An 18849-nucleotide genomic window follows, 5' to 3' on the forward strand; every position below is an offset into this window, starting at 1 on the left:
AACGCAGTTTCAAGTGATGTTGTTTGGTACTGTTATAATACAGCATACTTACTGTAAGAACTAAAATGGGGAATAGCAAATTTCTTGCGCTTCGTAGGTTCAATCTGGTGAAGTTACAGACAAACCGTAATAGCATTCACGACTCCAAACATGAAGAAAAATGCAAAAGTATTCATTAAGTAGCATCATGTGACCTCACTGTAAACGATTGCGCTTTTGAATAGCACAGCGTATAATGTTTAGATACAACACGGCAATAATTTTTTTCCTTTTAGATAGGCAGCGAGGAGGATTGCTTGTTTTAATGAGCAGTATAACTTCACCACCACTATTAAATAAAATGAAAAGTTCGATTTTATTCTTTTTTGCTTGGAGATTCTCTCCCCTCCCCCATTTGGAGCATTTTTGATTGATAGAGCTCAGCGCCTTTTTAACTCTGGCGCCGTCGTGCCCCGAACGACCTTGCACATAGGGACGGCGCGGCCCTGCTCAGCTCACAGTATGGATATTGGGGGATTGAATGGAAGCATTAAACTGTGATCCGCTTACACAAATGATCCATTTATGAAGCGAATGAAATTTCTTATATACAAAATCTAAAAGATATATAATTAGTTTACTGATTTAACACCCCATTTCAAGAACCAAGAAAGGTATTTTCGCCCTTTCAAAGAATATTTTACTGATTTTTTGAGTTTAAACATCAAATTATATCACAGTTGATCTCTCTTAACGCAAAAACATGACCATTTCATTGTAACTAAAATTAGTAAACATGTTAGTGTTTTACTCAAAATTTTGAAGCCATACTTTTTACAGAAGATATTATTTGATTTGAAAAAAAAAAAAAAAACACCTGTAACGTCCTTGGTGAGCCACTTTTGGCAGGTATTGAATTTCGCTTTAGAAGAAAAAGTGCAAAACGAGGCAACCTGGTAGACACAGCAATACTCCTTTATTAGCCTATTAAATAAATAAATATATTTTAACCACTCAAAGAGGAATATGTGTGTTAAATGTACTCATGTTGGCAAATTAGGAATAATGCTTCTTACATGTGGAATTTTTTTAGGCATTTCACGTATTGTAAAAATAGTAAAATTAAAAGTACGATAAAAATAGAGAATGGCAGTTTCAAATCAAAAAAAAAAAAAAGTTGATGTTTTTGTCTGAGTTGGAGACCTAAAATTGTAACATCGGAGAATTCATGGAACTTGTGGCAACATAAGTGAGTTAGCAGAAAAAGATTCCTTAGAGTGAGCTGATTTTTTTTTAAATGCTTAAATACTAGCTTGTTGCTTACCGCTACAAAAATGTCTGTTTTATAGATGCGTATTACAATTATCGGCACCTTTAACCTTACCTGTATGGAAATCTCGTTAACTATCGGAAATATTGGCAGTCACTCAATTCGGCACCTCATTTTTGTCACCAGAGAGAAATATTTAGATTCCATGGTGTTGTAAACCTTTGCAGAAAATACAGATTGCAGAGATTGTGGAAGAAATCTCCATCACGGGGGCACCAAACTGACCATAAATTCCGCATTGCATTTTAACCACGAAATTCAACGATTTATGGCAAAGGTATCACCAATTAACGTCCCAATATTATAAAATTTCCTTCCGCTAACGTAGTTCCACGACTTCAGATCATGGGCGTGCACAACACTTTTGGGGCCCATCACAAATGACTTTTACGGACCTCCCTCCAAAATATTCATCCGTATGTCTCTACATACATTTGACCCATAATTTTAACAATCTCGGGCCCCCTTCAGGTCCGGGCCAACAAGTATCTCATCTCCACCCCACCCAGGGGCGGCATTTCAGCATTTCGTTTGGGGGGTCGAGTTTCTTGAACATGAATTTCCTCAAGACGGTATAAAATACATATTGTTTTTTACAAGAACTGATAATTAAATGGTTTAAATGTTAAGAATAATTAGGTTTGTAAAGAACAATTAAAATTTTTTCGACCGAAGCTTTAAATTTTTTTTGTTATAAGTTATCTCACAAAATATCTCGGTACTAGTTTTTATTTTTTAGTAAAGTTTTAATCTGCTATTTTTGGAGTCAGGAAGAACAGAAAATTTTGTAACTATAGTTAATCAATATCCAATGATTTAATTTATTGCCAGTATAGCTAAAGAGGAAGGTCTTGCTTTGCCTCATTGCGCTTCGAAGGCCCTCTAACCTCCTGAGACACGCAAGTCAAAATTGGTTGACGTTCAGTTCTCCTACAACTTTCTGGTTGTGTGCGTAGTTTTTTACACCGATGAAGAGGCTCCATTTTTGTAGCCTTGAAATAGCTATATGCTGTATTTTCGTGTAAATTTGTGCTTTATTTACATCGGTTTTTCAATTTAATCACGGAAGTCATCTTTCAAATGACTGACCTGATTGAAACAGTCAATAAACGATGGAAGCAAGAAAGTTATGTCAAAAAAGCACATTTCCTTTAGATTCCTCTCTTTAAAATAACCAAGAAAGCTTTTTAAATAGGCTAGTATTTATTTTGTGTCATTAAAAAGTATAATCACAATTCACAAAACAATTCCTCTTCCCTCATGCTATTACTTATAAGTGTAATATTTTCTTTTTCGCTTTCTATAACCGACTTACATAATATTGAAGTTAAGACCAATAATAAATATATCTCATTAAATCCTGTCTCAATTTCTTGAGAAACTGAATTGATCAGTTTATTCAAAATATTGATTTAATATTTTGACTAAAACTTCATCTGGGTTTTTCACCTCTTCCACATTGGCATACATTAAAAACTGTTACGAAAAGTTCTGTCACAAAGTTCCACACCTGGTTCAAGTATGCATTAATGCGAAAATTACTAAGAGTTTCAATTGTCAATCCAAGAATTAAGATTAGCGAATTAAAATTTTTATGATAGAGTGTAGCATTTATCAAAAAAACGCTCCGCAGTATAAATAAAGTAAACAAAAAATTCAGACAAAGGCATACATATTAAAATGACATCAAATTTTTTATCAATGAAAAGGTCGCTTTCCAGTAATTCTTCCACGGAGCTTTTATAACTCTTGAAGACCATCTTGTGTCACTCGGAGATTGTCAAGTAAAGAGCCTCAAGATACATTTGTTGATGTGAAAGTATTTTTTGATGTGAGATGTTTTTCAAAAATAGCATATCTTTACAAAAAGTTCCCATGAAAGCATATGATACACCGAGTTGCTAAAATGTGTTTCTAGTACATGGCGTCAATGAACACTTACTAGCTGAACATTAAGTTATAATATGAGCATAAAAATTTATGTAAAATGACATGAAATTTACGCGTAAAAATTGCACAGACTCTACACTGTACGGGTATCTCATACAAGATGCTCCATCATAATGTTGTGACTCTTGGTTAAAGTTATTACAGGTTATTTAACATAAACAAACTATTTATTTTTACAACATTCAGATTTAAAAATTAAGATACACATAACAGAAAAAGCACAGAGGCTGGCGTGCAACCTTCTGGTCTGGAGTCAGAGATGGAACTGGATGTTAGGGGATCCTTACCCTTGGAAAGGACAAACATTGGACACTTTCTATTGGCTGATGTCCACGTGAACAGTGCGTGGTGTACATGTGCAGTACACGTGATGTGCGGGTGTTATACCCCACATAGATATTTTGAGACTGACTGATCGTCACCACATACTCCCCTCCTAGCGACAGCGAATTTTTCAAGACTGAAACCGATCCGGGAACCGAACACGACGTCCTGAACGGGTTGTTTGATTTGAATAACGCTGACTTGTAGAAGATGAGGCGCTAGGTGGTGTTTCTGCAGTGGGAGTAGTGCTATGACAAGGATCAGTTACTTCTGATTGCACTAAATATGCGGGCTTTAGCCTGTCAATGGACACTGAAATTATTTTGCCATTGACATTAATGTGAAACGCTTTATCATTTCGCTTGATAACACGGAAGGGGCCATCGTACGGTTGACGTAAGGGATGTTTCACACTGTCACAACGTAAAAACACATATTCTGTAGTTGAAATTGAAGAGGGCACAAATATAGGTAAAACACCATGCCGTGACATGGGCGGAGTGCGAATATGACTCATGTGGTCTTTTAACTTTCCGACAAATGTAGTCGGATCAGTAGACACACAATTTTCTTCAAAAAATTCCCCTGGCAGCCGGAGGGGAGAACCGTACACAAGCTCGGCAGAAGAACAGCCTAGATCGAGTTTAGGAGCAGATCGAAGACCAAGCATAACTGTGGGGAGTACTTCTGTCCAGCGCTCAGTTGCATAGCATTTTATTGCTTGCTTTAGAGGACGGTGAAACTCTTCAATCAATCCGTTCGCAATTGGATGATACGCTGTAGTGCGGATTTTTTTCACACCGAGAAACTTTGACAAGCAGCGAAATAATTCTGACTCAAATTGCCTGCCTCGGTCGGTTGTTATGATGGAGGGGCATCCGAAACGTGAAATCCAGGTTGTGTAGAAATTTTCTGCAACTGTTGGAGCAGTCATATCCTTCATGGGCACAGCTTCAGGCCATCGCGAGAACCGATCTATCATCGTTAGACAATAGATGCAACCGTTAGAAGGTGACAGTGGTCCCACGATGTCAAGATGGACATGATGAAATCGATTGGATGGTTCGCTGAAATTTTGAAGTGGCGATTTGATATGTCGGTGCACTTTTGATTTCTGACATGGAACACAATATTTTGTCCATTTTACAGAATCTGTAGACACTGAAGGCCAGATAAAACGCTGTCGAACGAGCTTACTGGTGCGCCGAGAACCAGGATGTGCAAGGTTATGTATACTGTCGAACACAAGTTGAAGAAATTCTTTTAGGATGTATGGACGAGCAATTCCAGTAGATAAATCGCAATACAATTCTGACTCAGAATTTGGGAGCATGATTTTCTTTAGTTTCAGAGAAGTATTTTTAGATAACAACAACTTTAACTCAGGGTCACAAGCTTGAGCTTGGGATATTTCATTGTAATCAATTTTACTAGGGAAGGATATAGCAGAAATGCGGCTCATTATATCAGCTGCGATATTAGAATGCCCAGAAATGTGGCGTACATCACAAGTAAATTGGGAAATAAATGATAATTGGCGAATTTGGCGAGGTGAACATTTTTCAGGTTTCTGGCGAAAAGCAAATTCTAGAGGTTTATGGTCAGTATACCAAATGAATTCTCTTGCTTCCAACATATGACGAAAATATCGGATAGAAGCATAAGCTGAAAGTAATTCGCGATCATAGGAACTATAATTCATTTCTGTTGGACTTAGACGTCGAGAAAAGAAACCAAGTGGTTGCAACTCATTATCAATAAGTTGATGCAATGCAATACCAATTGAGAAATCGGAGGCGTCAGTGTGCATTACAAGTTTTGCAGACGGAGAAGGATGAGCTAAAAGAGTAGCATCAGCCAACAATTGTTTGCATTTTTGAAAAGCGGCGGTAGCTGAAGTCGACCAATTAATTACAGTTTTATCTTTCTTTTCTACAGATCCTTTCAAGAAATCGTGCAATAAAATTTGCGCTTCCGCGCTGCATGCGGCAGAAATCTTCTGTAAAAATTCATAAGACCTAAAAATTTTCTTAAGTCATGTACAGTTTCAGGTTGTTTATAATCGAGAATAACTTGAACTTTACTAGATAAAGGTTTAATTCCTTCAGGAGTAACTAAATGACCTAAAAAATTTACCTCAGATTTACCTAACACACATTTTGATGCATTTAATTTTAATCCATATAAATTAAGCCTCTCAAAAATTTTGCGGAGATGCATTTTGTGTTCTTCAACAGAATTAGAAAAAATTAGAATGTCATCTAAATAAACATAGCAAAAAGATAAACCACGTAACACATCGTGCATAAAGCGCATAAAAGTTTGGGAACCATTGACCAAACCGAAACTTAATTTAGTATATTCAAAAAGACTCCATGGGGTGGTCACTGCAGTTTTTGGTATATCGGGTTCATGAATCGGAATTTGGTGGTATGCTCTGAAGATATCAATTTTAGAAAAAATGGACTTACCGTGAAGCGCGTGAGAAAAATCATGTAAATAGGGAATTGGATAAGAATCAAATTCTGTGACAATTTAATTTGCGATAATCACCCACTGGTCGTATCGATAAATCCGCTTTTGGCACACAATGAAGAGGCGAGCTCCAAGGGCTTTTAGAAGGGCGAATAATTCCTTGCTCTAACAGATATTCGAATTCACTTTTTACTTGATCGTAAAGCGATGGATGCAAACGACGCGGTTTCTAAAACACAGGCGGACCTCGCGTTAAAATGTGATGCTCTGTTGAGTGCGGAATTGACTTCCGAATTAGCGTGGGGTTTGTTAACTCGGGAAATTCTTTGAGGATTTCTTGAAAAGCACAAAAATTTTCACACACCAAATGCACTGATTTTTGAAGAGTTGGTTGAACACTCCCAAAAGCACTTAAAGATGTTTCAGGATGGATCAACCGTTCTTTGGGTAGATCTATTATTAGATTGAAATGCTTCAGAAAATCAGATCCAATGATGGAGCAAGTGACGTCAGCAATGACAAATGTCCAAGGAAAATTTATTCTAAGTCCGAGGTCAAGTTGCCGGTGAACCACTCCATACGCAGGAATTTTGGAATTGTTCGCTGCGTACAAGGAAAATGCTGAGGTGGAGTTTCGCTTTTCCGGAGCTGAAGGAGGTAGGACTGAAATTTCTGATCCGCTGTCAATTAAAAATTTTTGACCAGTTTTTCGATTGAAAACAAATAATCTGCTGGACTTTGAGAGATTTTCCGTCATCCCAGCTATGGCGGAGTGAGACCGTTTTTTTGATCGTTGAAATTGCAAGGTGCCGTACACTTTTTTGCATTTTGTTGAAAACGGCGATGGTTATAGCACATTCCACTGGGACGCTGTTCATTTCTTGAATAGGAGCGCCGACGGTTGGTCGAACTTCTGCGGTACGGAGAACGGGAGTTTCGGGTGGACAGCTCGTCGACTTTCCGCGTGTGCTCCGAAATTTGACGCTCCAACTTCTCCATGGGGGATTCAGGAGCAGGCGGCGGAACACTGCTAGTTGTCGCGAAAACAGAGTGTGGCATGGAAACTTCCGCGATTTTATCCGCTATCTTCGACAAATTATCCAAGGACTCGGAACTGGCGGATAAAATTGTCGAAATGTGCTGCGGCATTCTTTGCATCCACAAGTTCTTGAGAAAATTGTCATCTAAGCGGTTTGCAGAGAGTGCCTTCATTTTTCGAAGGAGTTGACTTGGACGGTCATCTCCCAGCTGGAGGTCGGAAAGCAGCTTTTTGATGGTTAGAGTTTCCGATTCAGCAAACTCCGATATGAGTCGCTGTGCAAGAGCCTGGTATTTATTTTGCGCTGGAGGATTCAGTACAATGTCCGATACGTGTGACAGAGTCTCTGAGTCGATATTGGCAACTAACGCTGCATATTTCGTTTCATCGGCTGTAATTCCGCTGTAAAGGAATGCGTTGTCGCACTGCAAAATCCATAGGCGAACATTTGCTCTCCAGCAAGTACGTAGCCAAGGGGGGGTCCATGGAGACCCCCCCTTCCCGAAAGACACTTCTCCTTTTTTCTCAGTTGTTGCATCTCGCATGAACAAAATTTTTCCGAAAGATAATGATTTTATAAAACGCAGCATTCTTTTCCCTTAAATATTCCCAGTAATCGGCAATTTTCTCAGCGCTTGAGTCAATTCAGAACACGAGAACCTCGTGCAACAACTGCAGGTTCCTAATTTTCGTCTGCTTTTTGCTGTGTCACCTACTCCGTCCGAAACGGGGAAATGTCCCTTTCGACTTTCAAACCAGCTGAGTCCTGTGACCTTGAAATTCAGCCCCCTCTCCTTGGTCCACCAAATTGCCATTGGCAACGTAAAAACAAGCATTTATTGCCACTTCCGCTGTATCCCACAGGCTCATTGGCGTGGTTTTCTTTATTTCTTTCTCTTTTCTTTTTGGATTTTCGTGGATTTCGTAGACGCATGTTGTACAAAAGACAGCCAGAGTGAGGTGCGTTCCTGGTGAATCAGTAATTGAATTCCGATTCTTTTCTGTTTTAACACGCAGTTTTTATCTACGTTATACTTATAGAAAACATATCTTGAACAAAATTGTGTGCAAAAGAAAATTAAGTTTACCCAAACTAGGTAAGTCGCAGTGCTCCCTTTTAAAGTTTTCTTGATAATACGAGCAATTTTACGTGTTAATGTGTTTTTCATTTAAAAACTAATTTTAGATTCTAAGCCAGCAGCGAAAAAAGAAATTCTACACATTTCGTGTGTTTGAGGATGAGAAAAATAATTATTGATTTTTTTTTTTTTTTGCATTTTAACTCTATATTTTTGCATGGTTCATTTCAGATTCATTTTATATTTTGATAAAAATTTTATTTGAACTTTTAGATTACTTTTAGCATCTCTCTCCTTTCTGAGTAACAAATTACGTAGATTTTTTACTGATGTTTCCCCCCCCAATATTTAAGCATGATCATGGAACATATTAAATGCCCAAAAAAATTCGTGTTTGAAGGTAAAATAAATAAAATAAATGAATAAATAAAATTTGAAGTTGATGTAACAAACTTTTTACGGTATCAAAATTTTATAGAAAAATTAAATTGAAAAGTACTTGAATATTTTACTGTGATCAGTTTATGAAATTACAAGTTCGGCCATATTAACGCATGTAATAAGTAATTTATTAGAAATTATTACTTTTAAATCTTACTGAATTGTGATTCTATGATCCCAAAAGAAAAACAGTTAGTTTTTAATTGACGAAAAAAAATCTTATTCGATGTTGTTCCATAAAACATATTTGTATTTGCATCATTGGAATAAATTTTCTGATTGTTATTCACTGGCTTTGTACTAAGGAGTTATTTAATTAGCATATATGCATCCATCTTTAGTAAATTGTGAAGGTAGCATTAAATTAACAAAAAACAGGCATGTGCATTTAACTATAAATTACTAGGTGAAAATTACCGCTATTTACTGCGTTACAAGCAAAGAAACAAAAAAAGGTGAATACGAGGTAAATGTTTTTGAGCTTTTCTGTTATGTATTGCCTTTTTTTTAAACACTTATTTTATTCAAGCTAAAGATATTTACTATTTCTTGCAATAGAGTGTTTTCCTAACATCGTATTGAAGAAAAAAAATCATTACCTGCGTCGTAAAATATGATATGTATTGTCGTTAAAATTAACAACATGTTGTTAAAATAAAATTACACAGATGCTTAATTTAATTCATTAGGTATACATTCCATTAATCGGCATGTAAAAGATCCCTTAGGTCGTTTGACTGTGAATACTCTTGACGAAATTAAATTCATTTTGCAGTTTCGCATCGAAGAGAGCTCAGGTGTCTCCATCTGGTGGAAACTAGGCATCAAATTTTCCTGTGACATTCACATCCGCGCTTTAATGGTGGCATATGAATGACTGGATGCCATATCGTTGGTTCGCACTTGTTCCGCAAACGGCTAAAGCCTCTAACACAGCCCCGTTAGAAAGAAAAAAATAATGATAAAAAACGGCAATACGCCTTTTCCGATATTTAAAATTTTTTCGAACAGCTTTCACCCTTTGAGGAATAGCGACTTCACTTGAGAACACCATTTATTTCTTGCTTCTCTTTTTTTTCAGCTAACTGAAATCACTGTGTCAGTTGGCTGAAGAAAGAAAAAATATATATATAAAAAAATGGTTGCAACAAAGGAAGCCTCCGTCCCCCAAAGAGTTAATAGTTTGCTCAAGCTTTTAATTGATGATTAGGAATGATAATTAGAAAACGGATAAGATTGGAAATATCATTCTATTTCGTGGTATCAAAAGAATATTATAAATGTAAATAAATAAAAACTAATTCAAGCTTTTTAAATGAAACCTTGTTAATATTTTCGTTGAGAGAGTTGTGGGATTTTGCCTGAAATGTTGTTCAAATCGGACAGGGTTACGTTATGTAACATTCATATAGTTATACATTCGACTCCATAGATATAGATTTATTTATCCTCATATAAATAGTGCCGATGATCGAGTAACCCGCGTGTTTCAACAATGAATTCGCACCACGGCATGATATGTAATTCGATAATATGTTTTGGTAATGTTTAACATGCAAGGAAAGGTTTTATTGTGACAAGGCTGAACTCGATCCGGTAACTTGAACAGTTTTACTGGTAAGACTGTGTCATATCAGAGGAATGAAGAAACGAAAACAATGAACGCTATCCACTGGAGTTTAGGGTTAATCCACTGGTGTTAGAGTTAAAATTTCAACTATCAAAATATCACCAAACAGGCAATTGCTTCGTTCAAATGAAGAAGAGTTGAAGCAATTTTCACCCGTCATGCCTTGACGAGTGACTTTCTAGTTTTCAACTAAAATGGCATAAGTACATATGTACATATTTTGTTGAAATATATTACAAAGCTTTCATATTCTATTAAATTATCGCATGCATTTTCCAAGTAATTTCTAGAACAGTTTTCGTTTTCCGTTTTTCTTTTCTTGTGCCCTTTTTATTAATAGAAAATATATCACTTATTTTCAGGAGGACAGAGGTTCACCCATATTTGGAAACTTTGTATGTGATTACCACTTAACATAAACTTTTTGTTAACTAATTTTAACTAATGACTCTATTAATTTCAATTATTTAATTAATTTTAGTTAATTATCATATTTTAATGATCAGTTTTAATTGGATTTATCTTAGTCTTGTGTAATTATCAGCTACTAATTCTGCTTTAGCATGCCTCCTCTTTTGAAGTTCGTGCAACCTTGGACCCTCCCCCTTAACAAAGTTCTAGCTACGTGCCTGTCTCCAGAAAGGTGGAAGCTTCAGCGCTATGCGAGAAACTTGACCCGTAGCTGCTGCGAGGGGTGCGTTATCAGTTGACATCTCGCTCGGAAGAAGGGGAGAGGGATGCGCAAAATCCGCTGGCTAGCGTCTCCTTAAGATGAAGTTGTAGAAATGATGAAGATTTTTACTGCTGCATTCGTTAAATTGCCGGGTTACCAGTGTTGTGACTCTTGGTTAAAGTTATTACAGGTTATTAAACATAAACAAATTATTTATTTTTACAACATTCAGATTTAAAAATTAAGATACACATAACAGAAAAAGCACAGAGGCTGGCGTACAACCTTCTGGTCTGGAGTCAGAGATGGAACTGGATGTTAGGGGATCCTTACCCTTGGAAAGGACAAACATTGGACACTTTCTATTGGCTGATGTCCACGTGAACAGTGCGTGGTGTACATGTGCAGTACACGTGATGTGTGGGTGTTATACCCCACATAGATATTTTGAGAATGACTGATCGTCACCACAATAACATAGATTACTCAATTTTGAAATATTTAACCCATATGAAGCGATTACTTCTTTAGTTAAGGCAAACACTTATCCTCCATCAGTTTTTTCTGTTCTGAAAATTCAGGCAAATGATTTTCTAAGTCATCTAAATTGAATTTTACCATTTTATATTATTCTTAGTGAAAAATTTGGGGTTGCAACCGCCCCCTCTCGCACCCCCTATTTGCCGCCCCTGACCCCCCCCCCACTTGTGCACGCAACTGCTTCAGAGCTATGTATAAACTTTTCTGCGTCAAAAGGAGCAGACTGTTTTTAAAGGGAGGGGTTAGGGTAATAATAAAGAATGCACACCGCATCATACTGCTACACGCGTGTAGAAAACATGCAAATATCTTTTGCTTTCACTTCTTACAATTAAGAACACATTATCAGGAGGGTCGCGGAGTCAGAGAGAAACTGACAGGCTTCAACTCCAACTCCTTCACTCAAAAAACAGTCCGGCTCTGACTCCTTAGCCCTGGCACTGTTGCGGACTCTAAGGGAAAGTGACTTAACTCCGTGTCTTGGAATTTTAAAGCCTTCGGTTTCCGTTTTCGACTCCTCCCCCCGAAATCAGTCCGACCCCGACTCCATAGCTCTGATTATCAGAATAATGCCATCTGTTGAATGTACGAAGGAAAAAAAAACAGCAGTGTGTCGATGACGACACACGATAGAAGTGAAACTTTTGTATTACAGGGCAGTACTAAATTTGGGGAAGGGTTGTGTTGCCTGTCAATTTGACGATTGCGATGAGCCAGTTTCTCGAAACAGAACCCTCCCAGATGACAGCCCTACTTATACTCCATTTTGGTTCAAAGAGCTCTCTGCGACTTTGGCAAGTACTTGTAAATGCACTTTACTATAGTCGCTGGTTGCTATGTCTTAAAATTAACTGATGAAAAGTTGAGACAAATGCAATTTCACCAAATCTAGCGAAGTAAATGATTTCTTAACATAAATAATAGCTCCTCGGAAACTATTTCCCGAGAACCCAATTTTCATACCTAACTTGTTTTAAATGGGAAAAAATAAAATTTCCTACTTTTTTTTTTTAAACTGAAACGACAAAATATCAATCAATCTATACGTCAAAAGTTTAGACTCCAGTTTCATGTCGTTGTAGTCGTCGTGTGCCAGCTATAGGCTGGCAATATGGGGTGCGTTGCTTTACTTTTCCAACTGTACCGTAATTTGGTGTTAAGTCCGACTTCTACAGCACACACATGCTATAAGAACCCGTATATAGGGGAGGCAACCATTCTCAGCATAACATATTCACACAAAGAAGGACAAGGACAGTAGAGAGAAAGTACGTCCATGCCCGAGCCGGGATTCGAATCCGGACCTTCCTGTCGCAGTCAGACTTCTCTGACCATCAGACAAGGCAGGAGGCCTCCAGTTTCACAGTGAGCAATACTCGAAATGCGTTGTTTATACACACGTGTTTCAACGTATGTTCAGTTGGTAACCCACATATATAAACAGTGATCACCTCTCCACATCAACCCACCACGGACAACATGAGAGAAAGAAAGTGAAAAGAGCGCATGTGTGACTTTTCGTCCCACAGAAAAAACAAAACAAAAAAATAATTATTAAATAAAAACAAACAAAAAACCGACTGCGTAAAAACCAAAAAAACTAAAAAGAAAAAATATATAAGTCCAGTAGTTTAGAATGTTATTAAGTGCTATTGAATAGCTACACCACTGAAATAGTTTTATAATCGATACACACATAAGACAAATCATAAATTCAAAAACAGAATAGAAGTATCAACAGTCGGGCCCCATCCCTCGGAAACGTCATCAGTCAATTCTTTCTCGCAAAACTAAAAAAGCTCGTCAAGAAAGTACACGTCGCGAAACTCAGTATCCTGAATCACGAAAAAAACAAATGCAACATGTTGGAGATGAAAATCGAATTAGTAGACTTAGTAAACAAAAAATTCAGGCAGTGAAAACGTTACTTGCATTTGTCGTAGTCTGTATCGTACGCAGGTAGCGTGCAACACGATCCCGAACTGACAATGTGGCGACTGATTGTTGATCACCCTGAATTTTGATTACTGTAATGTGTGTAGTGACACTCCCGAGGTTAAGACAAATCGATTGACGTAAGAATTATCAAAATCGGCCAAGGCGTTTAGCCTGCATAATGCCATATAAGAACACACATACATACATAGACTCATAAACACATTACCGTCCTTTGCGTCGCACACGCGCTGTCGGGTAAAAAAACAGCTGCTTCACTTCCGTCATATAAAACAGTAGCGAAACATAATTTCAAAGCCTTAGCATAAAAAGTTTCACTTCAATAATACACAATATTAAATCAATTTAAAATTAGGGAAAACTTCTGTTAGCTTGTGATTTTGTAGCTACAAAGCATGTGTATGAAACTCATTACATACACTGTTTTAACTCTTTAATTAGAAATTTTTTCTTGATTTTGTACCTAGGTTTCTTCCAATCTGTTAATCGGCACGAAAAAATCATTTCAAATTTATTTTTGATTTCACTTTAACCCCCAACGCTCCCTCTTCCGCTTTTTTTTTTTTTGATCGACGAAGTCATTTGTTGAAGCATGCAGAAAATTCCGGCCAAGTTTCCGGTTCTTCAAATAGAAAGTAGTAGGAGTAGCACTTCTATTTTTCTCTCCCTTCATTAGATTCGTCCATTTTAAGAAGCAATTAAAAGTGCACAGACTTTTTTCGTTGAAAATTAAATAGATCAATCATTCGTATGCAAAAGTAAGATCTTGCTCAATTCTTTTGTCGGATGTGAAGATTTGCACTTTATTCCCAGAAATGCTAATAACTTTAGCATTTGATATATGCATGTAAAAAAATCTATTATTGTGTATCTTATTATGAAGTATAAATTTTCTTTTAAAAAGATGATTTTTTTTTTTTTGTACTTGAAAAACAATGAGTTGTAAATGTTGCGGCCCACAATCCATACAAATAATGAATAGTTAAAAACAAGAAAACATTTTAGGAAGTTGATACTTCATATTATGTTACAAATTGGTTCCTTTCATTTGAATGTGCGAAAGTTTATAGAGTAAGTTTAAAATTCTCGCAATGAAGTTCAAATATATGCGCAAAAAATGTCTCATTTTTTTCAAATGCATTGAGTTATAAATAACATTTTTTTTACATGCACGCCCACACACATATACAAAAAAATGTCCGACCTAATACTGTTTCATAAATTATATTTTATATATATATATTAGGGTGTCCCAAGATATAATGGCGAAAAAAAAATTTGTGAAATCGAATACGCATACCCTCCAAATTTTTTCCATTTCACCTCAGAAACATGAGAAAAAAGTTTCATTGCAATAAAATAACGGGAACCCGTGCCGACTTGAGGTCAAAGTTGGACCTGAAATCCCTGTACGGCGACTACAGTGGAAAGATTGCTAACTGCATAATTACTTACTACACGCGACATCAATTTATTTAAAGCAGATATTTACAGCAATATTAGACTAAAAGAAACATTGCTGCACATATTTTTATTTCAATATTTGCTTTTTGCAGTTAGGATAGAGCTTCTGCTGCTCTTGAACGCAACGTAGCACAGATTGTTTTTGTTCCTCATCAGATGTTAGCAAACCATGAAAGTCCTGCATCATTTTTACCGCTCTTTCAGCAGCATCGTTTACTGCTCTAATCATTGAGACAATCTTTTACACATCAAGGAATGAAATATTATTGACCATACCATAAAAGCTGGATGAATTTTTGTAGAGTAGCTTTTGAGATAATTGGGCCCACATTTTCGTACTTTTATCAAAAAGCACAAATTTTTGTTTTCGTGCTTTGACTGGCAAAATGCATTGAAGCCATGGTTTCACGTATATTGTCACTACAAACAAGCAGACATCAAATAATGCTTCATTTTCCTTCGTATCTAATTTTAGTTGTGAACTAAATAGTTTTAGGGAGTAAATCGCTCGAGCCATCCATCGAGCTTTGTGCATGACTCCCGGTGGTCTTATTTTAAATTCATTTTCTGTATCTCCACCTAAAAATAGGATAGGTAGTTCTACCAACCCTTGATAGTCATCCCTGACGGTAATATTAGTAAGTTCAGCACGGTAAAAGTCAAGTAAATTTTCCAAGTTAGGGTACAGTTCGGAACAACTCCGCAGCACCTCCATAGCACTGTATTTAAGTGAGATAGATCAGTTCATATATGTGATGGCGGCAAGCAAAGGAAAGCATTTCTCTATCAAATTTTTGCTCAAGAATAGCGCAAGAACCACTAAAAGGACCTGTTCTGGAAGCTGTAATATCACAACTTAACTTTGTCTTCGAGATTCCAATCTAAAACTGCCTTTCAAACAGCCTTTGTTTGTTCTTTTCCTGTGGAATTATCCAGTTTCGACTCAGCAATGAGTTGTTCCGTTACATCCATATAAAATAACTATAGATAAGTGATCTTCTTTTGATTTTTGAGCACTCAAAGCAGGCAACAGTCCCATCTTCCTCTATTTTGATTAACCGAAGTGCATCAGCATGTGCAATATTGAATAAATTGTTTAAATTACTTGAAAATTCTTGTTGGCGCTGCCTGAATACCTCTTGCAGTTTCTCTGCATTTTTTTGTAAGTCTCTCTAGATTTGAAACAGGTTTTTAAGTTTATTCACACAATTTAGCAACGATTTGGTGGGAACGCGTGCCTTTTCCCAAAAGATGATGCATTCCAGAATAGCGATATTTGCACTTTCACTGATGGTTAAATTTACTTCTCGAATGTTATAAAACAAAACCGACAGAACTTGTCCGTTAGAGGGAAGTTTCAATCCCGTAGTTTGTTGTTTTACGACTCCTATTAAAAATATCCCTTTTTTCAAACTTTGCAATTCCACTGCCATGTTTCGTTCCCTATGGAAGGACTATAGTGCGCTCGCTGACCAGAATGTATTCGTACTGACATGTTTGACGGTTTGCAAATTACTACGGATAAGCCCCCCTCCCCCCAACATATGTTTTTCTGTTTTCATTTGTTTTCTGTGCACTATTTACAGCTGTTTTGAGCTTTGCAAAGTATCGCGTCGCCAGCATTTGCTTGGTTATATGAATACACGTGCTATTTACACGTTTAGGCTTTTAGGCGCAAGTCGGCACGGGTTACCGTGCTTCAAATTGCATGAAACTTTTTTTCCAACGGTTTTGATATAAAAGGAAAAAAATAAGAAGGTATGCGTTTTAAAAAAACGACTTTCATTTTTTTAGGACACCCTAATATATATATATATATTATATATATATATATATATTATATATATATATATATATATATATATATATATATATATATATATATATATATATATATATATATATATATATATATATATATATATATATACATATATATTTTTTTTCAGTTTGAAGCCAAATGCTACAGCGCTATCATTCTAGCTCTGCTTTTCCTCTTTATTTTAGCTGCAGTTTTTGCTATAAACTAACTGCATAAAAAAAAAAATCCACAAATTAGTGTTGGTGATTCGAACTAATTTTGGTACAAATTACAAAATAATATGGCTTCTATTTAATGTAACACTAAGTGGGCTCGAAACATATAATTTAGTTATTTCGTTTGGAAATAAATATTCGAAAGTAGCTAAAAACGGCTACGTTCGTCAGAAACAATGTTACATTCGTCACGCTCGTAGCTATTTCCTTAAATATTTCAATAAAATTTCAACATTTCAAATATCTTCTAGATAGCTGTTGCGAAATGAATGCTTAGTATAATTATTCATTTTACGGTGCTATACGAATTATGAATAAGTATGGTAAAAATGATATTTTTAACGAACGAAATTACTTCAGAAAATTAACACCTAGGAGGGTTTTTGAGAACTTATATGGTTTATGTTATGTAAAGTAGGGTTTGTTGGGGTAAAAGGGAACATAATTTAAATGCTTTAACTTTAGATCCCTCCCTTTCGTTCGGATGAATCGAGATGCAAAATTTTGGGCATTGTGTCCAAGACTACAATGAGAGAGTAACTGGGTATGAACGTTTTGACATGAATGATTTTGTTTGCGAATGAAATCACGTTTGGGCCATTCCATGAAAAAGTCAACCCTTTGCCCCCGCACATGACGATTTACAAATAATGAGTAAAAGGCTTTTTCTTAAGGTGAATTCAGTTAATCTTGCTTACACTTTTATATAATCAACATTAATATCACTGAGATTCAGTATTGAATTCAATATACATTTCCAATATTTCATGTATGCATTTGCATGTTCGGAATGCTTTACAGTTGTAAACAGGAATTATATAGCACGCATAATCATTTATTTTAAATTCTTTGTTTACGAATGGTGAATACATTTTTACAAATGGTCCCACATATGATCTTACTTGCAATTCAATATAATACTATCACTGTATTCGCTATAACATCACTGATACAGTCTTACATTCAGTATGTATTTGCATAATTATATATATATACGTTTGCATAGTTTAAATGATATATATTTATCAACAGACAGTAAATTGCATAAAAAATTATTCCTCTTGAATTCTTAATTTACGTAAGGTGAACACATTTTTTTACAAATGATCACACAGATAATTTTACTTGCAAAGCAGTGCAATCAGGGGCATCTCGAAATTAGTTTTGGGAGGGTGGAAACTCAATTTGCAGAATGAAGTTTTGCCGAATAATGATATTTTGCTGCATCGTTAGGCAAAATTTGCCAAATGATGAGAATTTTGCTAAATGGAACCCCAAATTTTGCAGAATGATGGTAGTTTTGCCGAATCGTCAGGCAAAATTTGCCGAATGATGATAATTATGCCGAACCGTCAGACAAAATGTTTTTAATGATGATCATTTGCCAAACCGTCAGAGATAAAATTTGCCGAAATAAGAAATTTTTGGGAAGCCACAGTCACCTCCCGCCGGGGCGCCCTTGAGTGCAATACTTGTAATCATGACTACATCACCGTAATCATGACTATATCACCATGAAGCAATCTTACATTCAATAGTTATTTGCATATTCATAATGCCATAAAGTTGTCAATAAACATTACATTGCATGCATACTTAATCCTCCAGAATGCCTTGAAGCATCTGCTAAACATCGTTTCCCTTTATATGAATAGCGAAATAAAGAATATTAATTAAGCACGTGTCATCCTCCTAAATGGCTTAATAAATTTCTTAAGAACGCTAATCATAGTTACCCTCTCCAACGTCAAGGGACCTTAATTACTTCGCCACACCATGTGGCGCTTCTCGCATCTAAAAGTTCATTACATTTCATTTGATTATCGCAATTCTTGAGAAGGACCTTATTGTTCAAAGCAGAAGGCAAAAGTAATTTTCCAGAGACAATATGAAAACTTGCTTTAGCAGTTTGTGTCAAAAGGAAAATCTCCA

General features: G+C 36.2%; 1 protein-coding gene across 1 annotated transcript in view; it reads left to right on the forward strand.

Moving 5' to 3' along the window:
• LOC129231132 (uncharacterized) overlaps positions 1–18849 on the forward strand; it is a 124820-nt gene that overhangs the window by 95681 nt on the left and 10290 nt on the right. The gene's annotated exons all lie outside the window — the stretch shown is intronic.

Source organism: Uloborus diversus, chromosome 10 (genome assembly GCF_026930045.1).
Source record: "Uloborus diversus isolate 005 chromosome 10, Udiv.v.3.1, whole genome shotgun sequence".
Taxonomy (NCBI): Eukaryota; Metazoa; Arthropoda; class Arachnida; order Araneae; family Uloboridae; genus Uloborus; species Uloborus diversus.